Genomic DNA, 20,055 nt, shown 5'->3' on the forward strand with positions numbered 1-20,055 from the left:
ACTTATTAATGCGAAATCTAAATATTCCTCGGGTATTACCTACCCGTTAAAATATTTTCACCATTAACAGTTTGTACAATAAAAATTTTAATTACAATCTTTATGAAAATATATATACCTATATATTTTCTTCAGATGTAATCATGGATTTAATGAGTTAATATAATATTAAACTCATTTAGTTTTCGGTTGGAACTAGAATAAATAATCTCTAAAACTTTAGAGATTACATATTCGCAATGTCGAACGAAGATAAATGAGGTAGAACGATACGTAGAACGAAGATCATACTCGAAGTACAGATAGTGATATTGAAGCATGGATTGTTGATGGTACTGGTGCTGTTACTGATGGTACTGTTGGTGTCGGTGATGGTACTGAAGCTGGTACATTTTGCACCATATTCTCCGAATTGATTATTCAAGCACGAAGTTCGATGACTTATTACTCCAGGATGATTGTCGGTCGGAACGAGCGGATGAATAAGGTTCAGAATTGTGGATATAATATAATCTTGCCGAGTTACCCTGGAAATGAGTTGAAAATGGTGTCTCGAACAGGTTCGCCGGTAAACGCTTCAGGTTCATTGTCAAGAGGTGAATTCGGTTGGTGGAAGAGATTGCCTTCTGCGCGTCTCCATTGATTAGTTCGACTATGAACCCATCAGATGAATTGATAATGGCTGATTGTTTGATTCATGCCAGTGATGCTGCTTTCGAAGCTTAGGTGGACATCTATGTCGGAATAGTTATCAGAATAACTATCAGAATAGCTATCAGAATATGAGAGACTCGAACTGGTTGAGGAATTCATCTCGTACAATCAGATGAAGGATTTCCGATAAGAGATAGATTATAGGATGTAGATTAGTATCCTGCAATACATAATTTACATATGCATATTTAATACTAAAATCCCATAAGTTACGGAAGAATCTACGGAAGTTGTCAGATAAAGTTACAGTAACAGATATGCTAAGATATGAAATAGTAGATACGCCAAGATATGAATTTTGTCTATACACTATTCATGCAGTCAATGCAGTAAAACGTGTCTAGACTAAGAATGATAAGCAAGTGATTTCCTAGGGATGAAAATCGGATGATTTCCGACTAGAAATGATAAGCAAAACTTTTGACATGCAGACACGGTCGAAGTCCAGACTCACTAATGCATCCTAATGACTTATCAGTTAGACACACTAATGCAGACTCGGTTCACTAAGACCACCGCTCTGATACCAACTGAAAGGACCCATCCTAATCCATCAGGACGAAGTCCTTATCGATTACAAACGATTCCCATTAGTTGATTACATCGCGAGGTACTTGACCTCTATATGATACATTTTACAAACATTGAATTCATTTTTTTAAAAGACAAACTTGCTTTACATCGAAAGTTGACGACACGCATACCATTTCATAATATATCCAACTATAATAGACTTAATAATAATCTTGATGAACTCAACGACTCGAATGCAACGTCTTTTAAATATGTCATGAATAACTCCAAATGATATCTTTAAAATGATCAAATGCATAGCGGAAGATTTCTTTCGTACCTGAGAATAAACATGCTTTAAAGTGTCAACCAAAAGGTTGGTGAGTTCATTAGTTTAACATAAATAACCATTAACATCATTTTAATAGACCACAAGATTTCCATATTCAGTTCTCATAAATATACGTCCCATGCATAGAGACAAAATATCATTCATATGGATTGAACACCTGGTAATCGACATTCACAATATGCATATAAGAATATCCCCATCATTCTGGGATCCTCCTTCGGACATGATATAAATTTCGAAGTACTAAAGCATCCGGTACTTTGGATGGGGCTTGTTGGGCCCGATAGATCTATCTTTAGGATTCGCGTCAATTAGGGTGTCTGTTCCCTAATTCTTAGATTACCAGACTAAAAAGGGGCATATTTGGTTTAATAATTCAACCATAGAATGTAGTTTGAAGTACTTGTGTCTATTTTGTAAAACAGTTATAAAAACAGCGCATGTATTCTCAGTCCCAAAAATATATATTGCGTAAGCATTTAAAAAGGGAATAATGAAACTCACCTAATGTATTTTGTAGTAAAAATACATATGACTATACTGAACAATGCAGGGTTGGCCTCGGATTCACGAACCTATATCATTTATATATATATTAAAATATATATTTGTCCTTGGATTCACGAACCTATATCAAGTATATATATATTAAATAATATAATGAACTTGTAATAGTAATAAAATAACTTTTAATTAATTATAATATTCTTTTTAGTACCATATATATTCCAACTGCTATATATATATATATATATATATATATATATATATATATATATATATATATATATATATATATATATATATATATATATATATATATATATATATATATATATATATATATATATATATAATTTCATATCCGTTTTAGTATTTTAACAATTTATGTTCTGTTAGTAATTCAATAGATTTATATTATCAATTTTAAATCATTCAAAAAAATATTTTAATCAATAATTAATATTAATATGTTTAATTATTTATAAAAATTAGTATATTTGTAAGGGTTGAATTAGATTTAATCATAATTAAACATAATGTATCATATTAAGTTTTTAGCAAAAACCCTATATCTTTAATATTTAAATTGTTGAAATTAATTAAGTATGTTAAGCGCTTATTAATATATTTAAACTTATATAGGTGTAATTAGTATTTAAAACAAAAATTAATTTTTTTATTATGATTATTAATTTTTTTTTTATATATCTTATAATTATAACCTATTAATAAGAGATACTTTTAATTATTTTCATAATATACCTTTCATATCTTCCATTTTCCTTATTATGTGTATAATGATAATAATAATAATAATGATAATAATAATAATAATAATAATAATAATAATAATAATAATAATAATAATAATAATAATAATAATAATGATAATAATAATGATAATAATAATAATAATAATAATAATAATAATAATAATAATATTAAAATTAGTAAATAATAATAATATTAATAATAGTTATATCAAGTATTAATAATACTTATAGAAAAATCATGATCTAATGAGCCAAGTATTAAGTACACAGCCCAACAGAACATGTTAGCCCAACTTGAAGTCCAAGAATTTATTTAAGAGGCCCAATTAAATTGGTAGGTGTGTTGCTATCGTTCAGTAAAAAAAAAAAAAATAAATAAAAGAGTCACGCGTCTGTTGACTCCCTCAAACAGACCGAATAGCAGAAGCAAGAAGAAGATAATATGGATTTAGGGATCTTTGATTCGTCAACAGATAAATAAATCAAGAAAACAATCATTGATGTACCCCAGGTTATCATCATCATCGTTCAATCGTCATCATCAATCTTAATTATCATCGTCATCGAATAACAGCAGATAATCGAAGTATCAGTTGGTGTTAGGTGGATGTCTGTTTAAATTGGGAAGAAAGAATTAAGTATCACCGCGTGTAATATTCAAGAATTCGTCAATTTATCAATAATCGATCATGAATTCGAGCCTGCAATGGATCAAATAGGTATTTGGTGTTCTTTTTATTTATTTACTTATCTAATTATATTATGGAATATTTTATCAATCATCATCGTCCGTTGTAAGTTTTTTTTTTTTTAAATCAATTCATTCAGGTTTATTATGGTGTAATCTATTTGTTTGATTTGGTTGAATAATTTTGGAAAAAATAATAATAAATTTAGTTGTGTTCAATAGTGGTAACAAGATTGTGGTTGTGATTGTAAAATGAATGTGAAATTTAGTTATCTTGCCAGGAAATATGATAAACAAGTACAGTTGCAGCTGTAAAAGCCATAGTAGTTACAGTAGTAGTAACAACGAAGGAAAGGAAGTAGAAACAGAATTTGTAGTGTAGCAGTAGCAGTCGGACATCGATCAGTTGGTGGTGGTTTTGTGGCGATTTACAGGCTGTAACTGCAGCACTTGGCGACACAGAAATAATCAGGAACTAAAGGACCAAGGTAACAGAAAAATAAATAATTAAATAACGTTAATGGTATTGTTCAAAAGGTGTTGTATTATTAACCTGAGAGAAACTGAAACAAAGTAGTAGGTGTTAACTGCTACGGTTGAAACAGAAATCAATCTTAAATAGCAGCAGCAGTTAGATATGTTCGATGATTTGAGGCTTGTTTTGATCAACTGATGCAGGGAGCAAGAAAGGTATTTGGTGGTGGTAATGTTTATTACTGATTGTGGAAGTGTTCAAGTGAGTCTCGATGGTAACAGGTAACGTAATTCTCATTGTATTCCCATAACTTTTGACGGTTTGATGTTGTAATCAATTGTTTGCAGGGATGTAGTGTGTAGCAGTCTTTTGTAAACCATAACTTTCGTATTGAACTGAATTAGAACAGGTAGAGATAAAATGGTAGTTATGAAGGTGGTACAATTTCGATGGTTTTGAGGTTCACGAAGAAGAAACAATCAAGAAAGAAGTGGTGATTGTTTTGATTCCAGCAAAAGATGAACAGCAGGTGTAGTCTTAGGGTGGTTGACGAATGGTAGTGATGGATATGGTGGTATTCGTGATGGTGCTTGGTGTGGTGTCCAACGATAGTTCAACGATTAAGTGTTGGCCATTTGCTTATAAATAAAAGGTGTTTGAAGAGGTGATAATTTACTGGGTTATGTAATACTCATATGTATATGTATAAATAATCTAAAGGTGATAGTGAAGTGGGGTGATTATAATTGATGGTGGGGTTGTTAACGATTTTTGGTTCCTTACTAGCTTGATTTGTACAATCCATGAAATAGAGAACCAATAAGATATAGTTGATAGCTATGTGTGTAACTTTATTGGATTCCAATTCTTACATATGATTTTATATAGTTATTTTTAATAATTAATAATTATAAGTATATAAATAATAATCTAAATACAATTAATAATAAAAATGATAATATCATTAATACTTAATAATAATAGAAATAATACTAGTCTTATTGATATAAATAATTAATAACATCAAATAATACTCATAATAATAAGAGATAAAAGTAAAATAATGATGTTAATAAAATGATAATTTTTAATAATAATAATACTGATAAATACTAATAATAATAATATAACAACTCATACATATCAAATTATATATATATATATATATACATGTTATCTACACACACATGTTCGTGAATCGTCGGGATTAGTCAAAGGTTAAATGAATACATGAACACCATTAAAAAATTGTTGAGACTCAACATTACAAACTTTGCTTATCGTGTCGAAAACATATAAAGATTAAGTTTAAATTTGTTCGGAAATTTTCGGGTCGTCACACCATCAACACACAATATGTTAAGACCAAGTAAGAACACAACTCATTTAAGAGTCTTAGATGGATGATGAACCAAGGTAATATCATATCCTTAGTCTTAACACAATTACAAGTTACATTTACAACTAAAGCTACAAACTTTACTTCAATCAAGCAATCATGAACATAATCTAAGTCAAATGAAGTGATGGAACCCTAAGCTAGAGAGCTTGGATCCCTTTCACAAAAGTTTTAAGGTCACAAAGCTAGAAAGCTTGAACCTTTAGTGTTCTTGAAGATCTTGAAGCATAAAGCTTGGATCTTTAAGTTACATGAAGACCATAAACACAAGTTTTGATCTTTATAACAAAATAATGAGATCATAAGTTAGAAAACTTAGATCCATCAAAAGATATGAAGATCCAAGCTAGAAAGCTTGCATCTTGGTTATTCTTGAAGATCTTGAAGCATAAAGCTTGGATCTTTAAGTTACATGAAGATTACAAACACAAGTTTGAATCTTTAAAAAAAAATAACAAGATTAAAGTTAAAAAAAATATAGATCTACAAAGTGGGTGAAGATTCAAAGCTAGAAAGCTTGGATCTTCCATGTTCTTGAAGGATTTAAATCCATGTTTGAATCTACAAGATGTAATCAAGATCAGAGCTAAAAAATAAGACCCTTTGATGATGATGATGGTCACGAAAATAATAGAAGGAGAAGAAGAAGAAAAGTTCAAAATTACTTACACTTTTAGAGAGAGAAAGAACTAGAGAGAATTAGAGAGTGAGTGTGTGTGAATTTGAAATGAAAGCAAGTGTTAAAATGAGAGGAATGAGGTTTGTATTTATAGTGAAATGAGTGTGGGGGGAGGGCCTTGTGGCCGTGATTTTTGGTAGGGGAGGGGGAGACAAGATTTACTTTTTGGTTAATGGTTGTCTAAAGTAGGTACTTATGTTGGTATCCCATGCAACATTAGGGATAATACTTAACATAAATGCTAGCATGTTCCCTCTAATAAATGGGCATTTGTCTTACTTATTAATGGGTCACTAGTAATTAATAAGTGGACTAAATAAATGGGCTACTAGCTAGAGTAGGGTGGGCTTAAGTCAAACAAGGTAGAAAGTCCAACAAGACTAACTAGTAAGCATAATTAAATTACTAATTATTATTATAAAATAATAATTAGTATTTCGTAGTCATAATCTTCCGGTTACGACAAAATTTAAACGTGCGCGCAGTTCGCGGTTTATTCGAAACGTTAAGTGACACTAACGGTCATAAAGCATCCAGTGAACAAGTTAAGTATCCTACGTACTCTAAGGCACGTTTTAACATATAAATGAAAGTAAACCATGTATTTAAAGATTCCAGAGTATAAAGTCGCATAGTACACACAAATACGCAGTTTCGCTAAATACAAGGCATAAAAGCAAGTGGAAAAAGTCGGGTCGTTACATTACCCACCTGTTAATGGAAATTTCGTCCCGAAATTTAAGGAGTGACCAACAATGGTACCGTATTCGAATAAGAAGGGGCGTATCAAAGTTCCGAGACTCGTGGGCTCAGAAGTGAGCTATTTACCTTGAAAGGTACTTGGGCGTATAAGAGTAAGTATAGGTATATGCCATTGATTAAGTCTCTTGTCCTAAGAGATCAACGAATTGATTTCGTTTCTGGTTAACATGTGTATGTCATCTGAATATATATACCAACAAAAGGAAAGATGATGTTTTTAGCCTTACAGGCATCTTCAGTAAGCTGGATGAATGAAATGCATCATGAATGTTACCAAACTCATCTAAGACATTGAGCGCATATGCCGCAATATAAAGCTGACAGATAGAATGGAAAACATGGTGATCATAACCATGCGATTTGATATCTGGATAGTGTTAGCCACAGATTTTACTAATCCCTTAATTTCGGAAGGAGACCATAGGTATAAAGAACCCGATATTTAAGAAACGTTTGTTGAATAGAAATTTTAGTCGAAAGTGACAAATCAGACTTACTTGCAAAGCCAGCCATAATTATTTAGTGTCTTCAGGGCGGTTCGAATGAACGATGAAAGATATCACTCAGTTTTCCATGATGCATGTGATCTAATCCTTGAATGGAATGAAAGCACAGTTCCATAATGTAACTTTATCCTTTCAGTTACATGTTGAAGTTAGAGTTAACATTAACTAGAACAACATATTGTTGCAACCAACGAAGGAAGGAATATGTAGAGTAACCACATAAGTTTCGTAGATGTTTTAAGCAGTCCCCTCCAAGAGGATAACAAGATTTATAGATTCCTAAAGTATATTACACTATAATTTCGAAAGAAAATCGCACGAAAGGTGTGGTCCTTGAACGAGAGTGAACTCTCCGAGTGGTTCATCCTGAATTTGTCCTTATACTTAAGGGGATGCACGGATTAGAAGCTATGTGAACCCTAGGTCATAAAGAATGGTTTACTCTAAGTGGAAAGAATCCTCAAAAATGATTTCTTGTACCTCAAAATAATGAATCCTGGAGATGATGTTTACGAGGGTGTTATGATTAGTCGTGAAACATTGAGAGTAGAAACCCGCCTAGTGCCTTTCCTACGATAGGGTGACCACTAAGTATACCCCGTAAAACTGATTTATCGACCCGCTTTTTTGACATGTCTAACCTTAAAAGGAACATTTCATGAGCACAAAGACTTCTTAACAAATTTTATAAAACTGCCACCCAAAGTGGCTCAAGAGTTTTTAACAAAGATCTTAATAGCAAGCTTCATCCCTAACGGAGGACGAGAAGAAGTGTGATCCCTATATGGTGTAGTCTAATACGAAAACCTTTAATAAAATCAACCGAGGAAGTTTTGAAAAACCTTTAAACGTTCGATGTGACAACATGAACGGAACGAAGTTCCTAGTAAATTTAAAAGTATGTATAACGTGTACCATTTTGCTCAAAACTATTTGTCTTAAGTTAAACAACTCAACAGAGGAGAGATTTTTAAAGAATTTGGATGTATAACTTGGTATGTACTAACCAAAATAAGTAAGGGTAGATTTATACATATATGATTTTATAAATCGCATAAGTGACAGAAAAGTTTTTAGTACTTTCATTTGTCCATAAATCTCGTGAGGACCGCACAAATAAGCAACGTGTAAAAATTTTGATAAACATAGTTTTTCGTATTTCAGAGGTTACGAGTTGAAAAAGATTGAGTGAAAAATCTTTGAATCGTCGGGTGACATGTTATTAGGTAATGAAAACTAATGAATTAAATGTAGTTTTGATAATTATCAGGACACAAGTCTTTGGGTCAAAAATGTTCACGTACGAAGCCGTTGCTAAAAAATGAGTTATGAAGGATAGAGAATGAGGATGAGAAGTTAATCGCTTCTTGACTTTACAAAATGCCAAACAGGTTATGACTAATACTAGAGTCGGAATACTAATGGTGTTAATATCGCTAGATGAGAATCCCTTAGAATATGTCAGGACTTAGAGTTATGTAAGAAAGAGCATCGTTCCAACAGGTGTGGCAAATAGTATCCTTGGGGTGACGCAATAATTTTGAATGGTTTAAGTGTTAGTGGATGCTCGAAGGCTCTGTATGACGTGATAGTAAGTGCCTTCATCACATACACACACACACACACACATGAATCTCTAGGTTTCGACGGTTGTAAAGTCTTCACGATGACTTGGATACGAATAAGCAACGAAAAATTTTATATAATAAGCAACGCAAATTTTTATCGAAATCATTTTAGGTGACAATGTAAGAAAAGAAACGAAGTTCTTAGTAAACTAGGGTTATGTATAACATGTACCATTCAAAGTAAAATATCTTTTGAATGAAAGATTTGGTTTGTAAAAGTGAAAGTAAAATTTCATATGTCTTAGTCAAAAATAAGTAATTATTTACTTTATTTTATATAACATATACGATTTCAAAAATTTGTACGAATGGCAAATAAAATAAATTTATTTTTATAAGACTTTTAGAGGATCGTACCGTAAAATAGTGTGTGAAAAATTTTTGGCAAACAAAATTTTCATATTTTAGAGGTTACAAGTTGGAAAATGATTGATGAGGATTGAGTAAAAGATTTTGAAAATTTCGGGTGATCTTTGAGGTAATAAAAACCATTGAGTTTAAAAGTGGTTGATGACTATTGGTAGGGCATAAGTCTTTCGACCAAAATGCTTAAGTGTAAAGTTGTTGCTTATAAGTGAGTTACGAAAGGGAGAGTATGAGGATGGGGATTAACTACCCATTGATTTTGGAAATCTCGAACTGGTATGACTAATATCGACGTAAGAAGGGTGATGGTGTGATTATCATCGATTAAGAATTCTCTTGGAATAAGTTAGGATTCAGAGTCGCATAAGAATGAGCATCAAATAAGATTCTTGGGTAGTATAGAATTTGAATTGTTGAAGTGACGGGATACAATTTCCTTTATGTATCGTTGTCCATTGTATCGGTTTCTTTCATGGTTAGAAAGTGAGCAGATTTGGTGAGGCGGTCAACGATGATCCAGATAGTGTCATAACTATCTATTTTTTTCGGTAGCTTCGGGATGAAATCCATCGTCATCCATTCCCATTTCCATTGTGGGATCTCAGGTTGTTGAAGTAACCCAAATGGCTTTTGGCTCGCAATCCTCGCGAGGTATACGAATAATCTTCTTACTATAAATAACTTTCGCTTTCATCCTTGAAAGCCAGTCCATTCCAACTATCTCATCAAAGTTTCCTAACTCAATGAGTATTAGGTTAACCCTAAAGTTCATTCCAACTTTTACATCAAGCTTCCTAACTTGATGAGTATTAGGTTAATCTTAAGGTCCATTCCAACCAAATCTTATTATACTACCGTGAAAATTTTATCAACCTTCTCAAATAACATCTGCTTGTGCATAGGTAATTAATCCTTTCCAACTACTTCATTAAAATTTCCAAGTTTAGTTGACATGAGGTCATCTCCAAATGACCCACCTGTTAATTTTAAGGTACCACCTTAAATTATTCCTCTATCTCTGCCAGCTTACCATTAGCTTGTCCTATAGAATACCTAACTCTCATGGTTGTTAATGGCTTATCAGTCATAACACTAATGTTCTTAGATACAAGGTTTCTATCACTATAGTTTTAAACAACTCCGAGACAATAAAACATTGTTACGAAACGTACCCTAACTAAAATCAGGATCCCTGAGAGTCTCCATAGCTAAGATAACGATTGCTCTATCGCAAGTAAGTCCAAAGTTTTTCCTATTTGAGAACTTTTTCCTTAAGTGTCTAGGGTATCTATATCTATAACAAATTTTTGGATTATCAATTCTGCAATCAAGGCCCTTCTTGTATATTATCTGGGCTACGTGGTTATTCTTTCCCTACCTCTAACAGACCATAATGCGTATACTCAAGTGATCTCTACCAAAATTTTCCTGGATCACCTCATATTCCTCATTTAGTAACATTGGAACTTCTGCATGATTTACTTCAATATAATTACGCTGGCCTGGCATCATTATACTGTACTAAATCGTACGTTCATTCCAATCTCATTCCATATGGTCAATGTAGCGTGATCACTTCCAGTTCTACTCAATTTCATCTAACGGTGCTTTATCTATGCTATCTCAAAACGAAACCTACATAATTAATCTCACGGTTTCTCGGTGTGGGTGCGTAGGTTTCGTAGGTAATGCATCAATGCCTAAAGGTCTCGAAATTTCTTCAATATGTTCGGGTTTAAATAACGTTGTTAGGTTCCTTTCTAGAAATTCAATCTAGGTCTCGTGTCGAGTTGTACGTGAAACAAGTAGTAATACGATATATCTTGAGGCTACTCCCAAGCCTTTGAGTATGGCTGAGCATCAGTGGAAAACACTATGACCTTGTGAAAGGAGATGCCTTCCTGACTTCTCCAATGCCTATGAGTGTTATAGACCTAAGTCCAGAGGTGTAGTTAGATCGTCGAGTAGTGGTGGAGAATGGAAGAGATAAGTGATGGTCATGAAAGTGTACGGGATACGAGTCATCTTGCATAAACTGAACAACCTTCTGTTTGTTCAAACGTTGTACGTGGCTAATTAGAGTGAGCTCGGGGTGCGGTTACTCCGAAAAGTCCTCGCATATCTCCTCCTCCGAGGATCAACCTTAGTGGGCGTGTAATCCGAGGGGTGCTCTTCGTAGATTGCGTGAAGTAATAGGTGGATTACGTAAGCAGGCATAGTAACTACAGCAGCCTAGATCGTCTACAGCAGTGCATAGTATGGCAATAATAACAGTTCTAAATAGAAGTAACATGCAAAAGTAGATAGTAGCATGCAGTACCGAGAATAAGTAAAAGCATACAGCGAGTTTACATAGCAGTAAAAGGAAACGGTAGCATGCAGCAAGTTCATACAGCAGTAGAAGTAAGTAGTGGCATGCAGTAGTAGTAAGCAGTATCATCCAGTAATATAACACAGTAGCATGCAGCAGGTTCTGCAGAAATAAGTAAACGAGCAAGTTGTAGATTAGTCCTATTAGCGAAACCTACTCGACTCGGTCAAGACTCACTAATGCAACCTAATTCCCTACAACCAATGCTCTGATACCAAATGTGACACCCCGTACAAAACCATCGTGTATGATTCGTCAACAACAGGATCTTTACACGGTCAAGTACTATATGCTATTTGAAAACCAGTTTTGCATTCATAAAAGATAGCGTTTACAAAAGATAACGTGACACAAAGGTCGTTACAAAGTCATTATTTGATAATAACATAAACTACGAATGCAAAGGAAAAGTTTCATGATTGAGACATCTCTAAGTAATGCAGCAGAAATTCTAGCACAGCAGGTCCTTAACAGCAAGTTTAACACCAAGACATCAAGTCTAAACAGCGGAAGCAACAATGTCTAAGCACCTGAGAAATACATGCTTAAAAAGTCAACACGAATGTTGGTGAGCTATAGTTTGTAAATAGTAAAGCAATGTAGACCACGAGATTTCAGTGCTTCAACCAGCAGTTTAAATCAGTATTCGAAACAGTATGAAAAGTATATGTTTAACCGTGGGCACATGGTAACTAGACTTAACGTAAATATAAATATCACCCCCTGAAAGTACACCTGGAGAGTGCGTATGTCCTCGAAGTATTAAACACCCGTTAAATGCTAGCGCGACTAGCCCGAGTGGGGATGTCAAACCCTATGGATCCATATCTAATATTCGCGTCTACCGGTTCAAAAACCAATAGTTAAACGTTACCGTGCTAAGGGGAATCTTTATGCCGTTGTATATTCCACACATATGTAAAGTTTAAGTACTCGTGTCAAGTAAGTAAAACATAAAAAGCGCATGTATTCTCAGTCCCAAAAATATTATAAGTAAAAAGGGAAGCTATAACTCACAGTGATAAAAGCGGTAAAGTTGATAATGAAAGTATGCAAGTAGTAAGTCGGTCCGAAATGTCGTTGATGTTATAGCGTGGGGGTACGAAATATACTATATATTTTTATTACAAAATACGTTACGAATTACACAAGTTTTAATTATTTACAGATGGGATATACTTAAACCTTGCTACAACACTATAGGCAGTGTACCTAATCGTAGAGTAGTATAGTTTTTAGTAAGTCCGGTTCGTTCCATAGGGAGACGACTTATTTTACACTATATTTTTAAACAATTATATTTGTACAAAATATATTATATATAGTAATAATATATAAAAGGGGGTTTACCGTTTAATGACCGGTTTGTCAATTTTAAAACTTAAGCGTAAATATAAATGACAATAATTAAAGTGCGTAAAATAAATAACAATATAATAATTATGCTTATTTAAACTTCCGTAACCATGATGTTTGACGTTTTGATTATTTATTACCCTGGGTTAATTGTCCTTTGTCCTGGATGTATTTGAAACCTATCTAGTTTTTGTCCATAATAGTTCATCGGTCATAATTATAAAATGCTCGGCAAATTTAACCTTATACCCGAAGTCAAATATTCCAACTAATTGGGGATTCGAACTGTAACAAGGTCTTAATACTTTATTTAATGAATACACCAGGTGATCGACTGTGTGTAAACCAAGGTTTTAATACTTTGTTAACAATTACACCAATTACCCTTGAATGTAATCCACCCCTGTTTTAATGAGACCATTGACTATTAATCCATCCCCGTGTCCGGTCAAATGAACAATAATTTGTATTTATAAATATCCCGCCCATCGTATGTGATTAAGCGTATGTGGTTATATATAGATACATCAAATTGTAACCTTTATATTAAATTAACGAGGTATCGTTAATTTAATATAAAGCCCATTAATAGCCCATAGTCTAATTTTCACAAGTGTCGTTCTTTTGTCCAAACCCCAATTATGGTCCAAAGCCCAATTACCCCATCTTAATATTTAGCCTAACATCACGATTACTTCGGCTCAAATAAGCATAATAATAACTTAAGTACGAGACATTAATTTAAAAAGTAGAATGATGTTTCGCGAGGGGTATATAAAATAGTTATTAATTTTAGCAGGAAATACTATTAAATACGATACATTTTTACACAAGATATTTATTTATTTAGAGAACAGATATACTTAAACCTTGCTACAACACTTATAGGCAGTGTACCTAATCGTACAGTAGTGTAGTTTTTAGTAAGTCCGGTTCGTTCCACAGGGAATCTTTTTAAACAAAGCTTAACCCTATATTAGTTTACTTTTATAAAAATACAAATATATATATATAAGTAATATTATTATTATAAAGGGGGATTTTTACCGTTTAATGACCGGTTTGTCGATTTTAAAACTTTAGTCGCAGTTAAAACCAAATGTAAAATATTAAAAATAAATACAAGACTTAAATTAAAGCATAAAGTAAATAACGATAATGAAATTGCGAATAATAAAAGTGCGATAAAATAAACTTGCGATAATTAAAAAGTACGATAATTAAAAGTGCAATTAAATATAATAACAATAAATAAAAATGCGATAATTAAAAGTGCAATTAAATATAAAATAAAGAAAATTAAATATGAAATAAAAGAATTATGCTTATTTAAACTTCAGTAATCATGATGTTTGACGTGTTGATTTTAGTTTTATGCCCATGGGTTAATTGTCCTTTGTCCTGAATTATTTAATATGTCCGTCTGGTTTTTGTCCATAACAGTCCATCAGTCATAAATATAAAGTGCGAGTGTCCTCGTCAAATTATTCTTATACCCGAAGTTAAATATTCCAACTAATTGGGGATTTAAACTGTAACAAGATTTTAATACTTTGTTTAATAATTACACCAGGTTGTCGACTGAGTGTAACCCAAGGTTTTAATATTTTGTTATCAATTATACTAAGTGTCCTTTGTACATAATTTCACCCCTGTTTTAATTATTCTAGTGGCTATTAATCCATTCCCGTGTCCGGTTAAATGAACGATTATTCGTGCATATAAATACCCCGCCCTTCGTGTCCGATTGAGTGTATATGGTAATTTATAGGGACGCCCAATTGTAAATCTTTATATTAACATTAACAAACTATCATTTAGTTAAACAAATATAAAGCCCATTAATAGCTCATAGTCTAATTTCCACAAGTGTCGTTCTTTTGTCCAAACCCCAATTATGGTACAAAGCCCAATTACCCAATTTTAGTAATTAGCCCAACATCATGATTACTTCATTTTAAATAAGCATAATAATAACTTAGCTACGAGACATTAATATAAAAAGGTTGAACATAACTTACAATGATTAAAAATAGCGTAGCGTTACACGGACAGAATTTCGACTTACACCCTTACAACATTCGCTAACATACCCTTATTATTAGGATTAAAATTAAAATTAAAATTAAAATATAAATATAAATATATACGATATAGATAGAGAGATGGATATATTTGGTGAATTTTTACGATCAGAATGCGCTAGCTTTATAGGGATTTTCTGAAATTGGGGCTCCGCGACTCGCGGTATTTTTGCCTTCAAACTCCGCGAGTCGCGGAGATTGAAATTACAGCTCACTCTGGTTTGGAGTCTTTCTTGCCGACGGTTTTTATTATTTATTATAATATATAAATAATTATAAGAATTATTTAAATATTATATTATATTTATGTGCATAGTTGACTTGTAATTTTTAGTCCGTTGCGTCGAGCGTTGAGAGTTGACTCTGGTCCCGGTTCTGGATTTTCGAACGTCCTTGCGTACAATTTTATATTTTGTACTTTGCGTTTTGAATCTTGTACTCTTGTAATTTGGAAACGTTTCTTATCAATAATTGGAACCTCTTTGATTGTCTTTTGTACTTTTGAGCTTTTTGGTCGCTTGCGTCTTCAATTCGTCGAATCTGTCTTTTGTCTTCACCTTTTATTATTTAAATGAATATCACTTGTAAATAGAACAATTGCAACTAAAAGCTTGTCTTTCTTGAGGAATAATGCTATGAAATATATGTTCGTTTTTAGCATTATCAAATATTCCCACACTTGAGCGTTGCTTGTCCTCAAGCAATATCGTCTTGAAATACTAGAATCACTTCTTTATTCTTCACACTTTGTACATCAGTGATTTCTATACGGCGGTATAAACAATGGTAGTAACGATATGGTTTACAGTCCCACATGACTATAAAAATTTAGATCCATTAAGGAAATTGGATCTTTATGAAAACATTTGATCTTTTGAAAATTAAATCTAGTTTTTACCCTAGATAAGTTTTTCGGAATAACCCTTTACCGGTGTTGCAAAATATTTTTGTGGGTTTGGTGGGTTTCAGATTTGAAAATTTTAGCTCAAAACTTATAGTTTTGTGTCACCCGCTAGCTAACCTTGAATTTGGAAAGCAACACGTCCAGTTCACTTGTCCCGTATATTACCTTTCGGTAAACTACCGTCCGGTTGTAAAGGAAAGCGTTGAACAAGTAACTGTTAAGGCAATGTCCCCTGACATGCTTTTAATTATGGTCTATAACGTGTCGGACGCAATTACTATCCTTGGCAGGAGCAATAGTAAAGCTCACCCTTATAATTTTTCGGTATGGCACAAGGTCCTGTCTTTGACCACTATGCAACCATCGTTCTTACGGTTGACACCCGTTTTAGTTCAGGTGACCTAATGAATTCCAGGTGAATTCCTAGGATTTTACGTTCAATGGTAATGAACGCATTGAAAATAGGGCTTTCAGAAAACAAATCGGTTTGTAATTTTGATCAAAATATTTTCTCGTTCAATCTCGAGTTTAGATATCATTGAATTCCATGAGTTTGAATTCTCAATCTTTAAGGTCAATCTCTATGATTGAGTAATATCAGTCTTAAAAGCTGATTTTTAATCTTTAAGGAGATTATCCTTTCTGGGGATCTGATTCATTAGTCTTATCCGGCTAATTTGCATGGTGCCCCCCATTGTACAAGATAAATCCTTCTCATGGTTAGGATAAATCTGACCACTTGGCGACCCTGTTTAATGCTGAGGTCCGTGGATTTCCTGCTGATTTTAGTGATGACTTTTCTAGATTTTTCGTCAACCTACAGCTGGTCTGGACGACAACTTCATGACCTAAATCAAGAAGCGCGTGTCTTTTTCGGAAGACTTTACTTCCTTTTAATGATGGAATTGATTCATCGTGTAGATCCATCTTTTCTTTTCTTTCATCGGGTAAAACAGTTTAGTTTAGTCCAAAGCAAAAGTATTTTCAGTTATTTGTTACAGATATATGTGACATATGTTTAAGATAACTTGGTAAATTTTCTCACACTTGGCTTTTATTTTCCTTTTTATCGTCCTCTATTCCATTTTAAATGAATTTTAACATTTTGGTTTGTTTCTCAATTTATGTCCTTTCCGAGGTAACAATAATTTCGGTGTTAAAACCTAGTTTTATCGTTCATAAATATATATAAACATGAATTTGAGTTCATTTAATTGAAAATTTTTAAAAATTTTACTAGAATTGGGTAGTCAGTATATAAGACTAGGGCTGTTGATGTCGAACGAGGTGTATATAAAATAGTTATTATTTTACTAGGAAAAACTATTAAATACGATACAATTTTACACAAGATATTTATTTATTTATAGAATGGATATACTTAAACCTTGCTACAACACTTATAGGCAGTGTACCTAATCGTACAGTAGTGTAGTTTTTAGTAAGTCCGGTTCGTTCCACAGGGAAATCTTTAAACAAAGCTCAACGCTATATTAGTTAACTTTTATAAAAATACAAATATATATATAGGTAATATTATTATTATAAAGGGGGGTTTTTACCGTTTAATGACCGGTTTGTCGATTTTAAAACTTTAGTCGCAGTTAAAACCTAATGTAAAATATAAAATAAATACAAGACTTTAAATTAAAGCGTAAAGTAAATAACGATAATGAAATTGCGAATAATAAAAATGCGATAAAATTAAATTGCGATAATTAAAAAGTACGATAATTAAAAGTGCGATAAAATAAAATAAATAAAAGTGCGATAATTAGAAGTGCAATTAAATATAAAATAAAGGAAATTAAATATGAAATAAAAGAATTATGCTTATTTAAACTTCCGTAATCATGATGTTTGACGTGTTGATTTTAGTTTTATGCCCATGGGTTAATTGTCCTTTGTCCTGGATTATTCAATATGTCCGTCTGGTTTTTGTCCATAACAGTCCATCAGTCATAAATATAAATTGCAAGTGTCCTTGTCAAATTATTATTATACCCGAAGATAAATATTCCAACTAATTGGGGATTCGAATTGTAACAAGGTTTTAATACTTTGTTTAATGAATACACCAGGTTATCGACTGCGTGTAAACCAAGGTTTTACTACTTTGTTAACAATTACACCAATTACCCTTGAATGTAATTTCACCCCTGTTTTAATTATTCTAGTGGCTATTAATCCATTCCCGTGTCCGGTTAAATGAACGATTATTCGTACATATAAATACCCCGCCCATCGTGTCCGATCGAGTGTATATGGTAATTTATAGGGACGCCCAATTGTAAATCTTTATATTAACATTAACAAACTTTCATTTAGTTAAACAAATATAAAGCCCATTAATAGCCCATAGTCTAGTTTCCACAAGTGTCGTTCTTTTGTCCAAACCCCAATTATGGTACAAAGCCCAATTACCCAATTTTAATAATTAGCCTAACATCATGATTACTTCGTTTTAAACAAGCATAATAATAACTTAGCTACGAGACATTAATATAAAAAGGTTGAACATAACTTACAATGATTAAAAATAGCGTAGCGTTACACGGGCAGAATTTCGACTTACACCCTTACAACATTCGCTAACATACCCTTATTATTAGAATTATAATTAAAATTAAAATATAAATTATAAATATAAATATATATTACTTCGTATGAATGAGAAGAAAAATTGATGATGATTTTGATCAGAATTCGAGTTGATTTATAGCCAGACTTGATTTTTGGGGCTCCGCGACTCGCGGCCAAATACCCTTAAAACTCCGCGAGTCGCGGAGAGGTATTTACAGTTTACACCCTTGGAGTTTCCTGCTGCCGACGGTTTTAAATATATATATATAATATATATATAATTAATATAATTAATTATATATTATATTATATTTATATATATAGTTAACTTGTAATTTTTAGTCCGTTGCGTCGAGCGTTAAGAATTGACTCTGGTCCCGGTTCCGGATTTTCGAACGTCCTCGCGTACAATTTAATATCTTGTACTTTGCGTTTTGAATCTTGTACTCTTGTGATTTTGAGACGTTTCTTATCAATAATTGGAACCTTTTTGATTGTCTTTTGTTCTTTTGAGCTTTTTGGTCGTTTGCGTCTTCAAATCGTCGAATCTGTCTTTTGTCTTCACCTTTTATTATTTAAACGAATATCACTTGTAAATAGAACAATTGCAACTAAAAGCTTGTCTTTCTTGAGGAATAATGCTATGAAATATATGTTCGTTTTTAGCATTATCAAATATTCCCACACTTGAGCGTTGCTTGTCCTCAAGCAATATTGTCTTGAAATACTAGAATCACTTCTTTATTCTTCACACTTTGTACATCAGTGATTTCTATACGGCGGTATAAACAATGGTAGTAACGATATGGTTTACAGTCCCACATGACTATAAAAATTTAGATCCATTAAGGAAATTGGATCTTTATGAAAACATTTGATCTTTTGAAAATTAAATCTAGTTTTTTTTTTTTTTACCCTAGATAAGTTTTCCGGAATAACCCTTTACCGGTGTTTGCAAAATATTTTTGTGGGTTTGGTGGGTTTCAGATTTGAAAATTTTAGCTCAAAACTTGCGGTTTTGTGTCACCCACTTGCTAACCTTGTATTTGGAAAGCAACACGTCCAGTTTACTTGTTCCGTATATTACCTTTCGGCAAACTACCGTCCGGTTGTAAAGGAAAGCGTTGAACAAGCAACTGTTTAAGGCAATGTCCCGTGACATGCTTTTGATTATGGTCTATAACGTGTCGGACGCAATTACTATCCTTGGTAGGAGCAATAGTAAAGCTCACCCTTATAATTTGTCGGTCTGGCACAAGGTCCTGTCTTTGACCATGTTATGCAACCACCGTTCTTACGGTTGACACCCGATTTAGTTCAGGTGACCTAATGAATTCCAGGTGAATTCCTAGGATTTTACGTTCAATGGTAATGAACGCATTGAAAATAGGGTTTTCA

This window comes from Rutidosis leptorrhynchoides, chromosome 5 (genome assembly GCF_046630445.1).
Source record: "Rutidosis leptorrhynchoides isolate AG116_Rl617_1_P2 chromosome 5, CSIRO_AGI_Rlap_v1, whole genome shotgun sequence".
Taxonomy (NCBI): domain Eukaryota; kingdom Viridiplantae; phylum Streptophyta; class Magnoliopsida; order Asterales; family Asteraceae; genus Rutidosis; species Rutidosis leptorrhynchoides.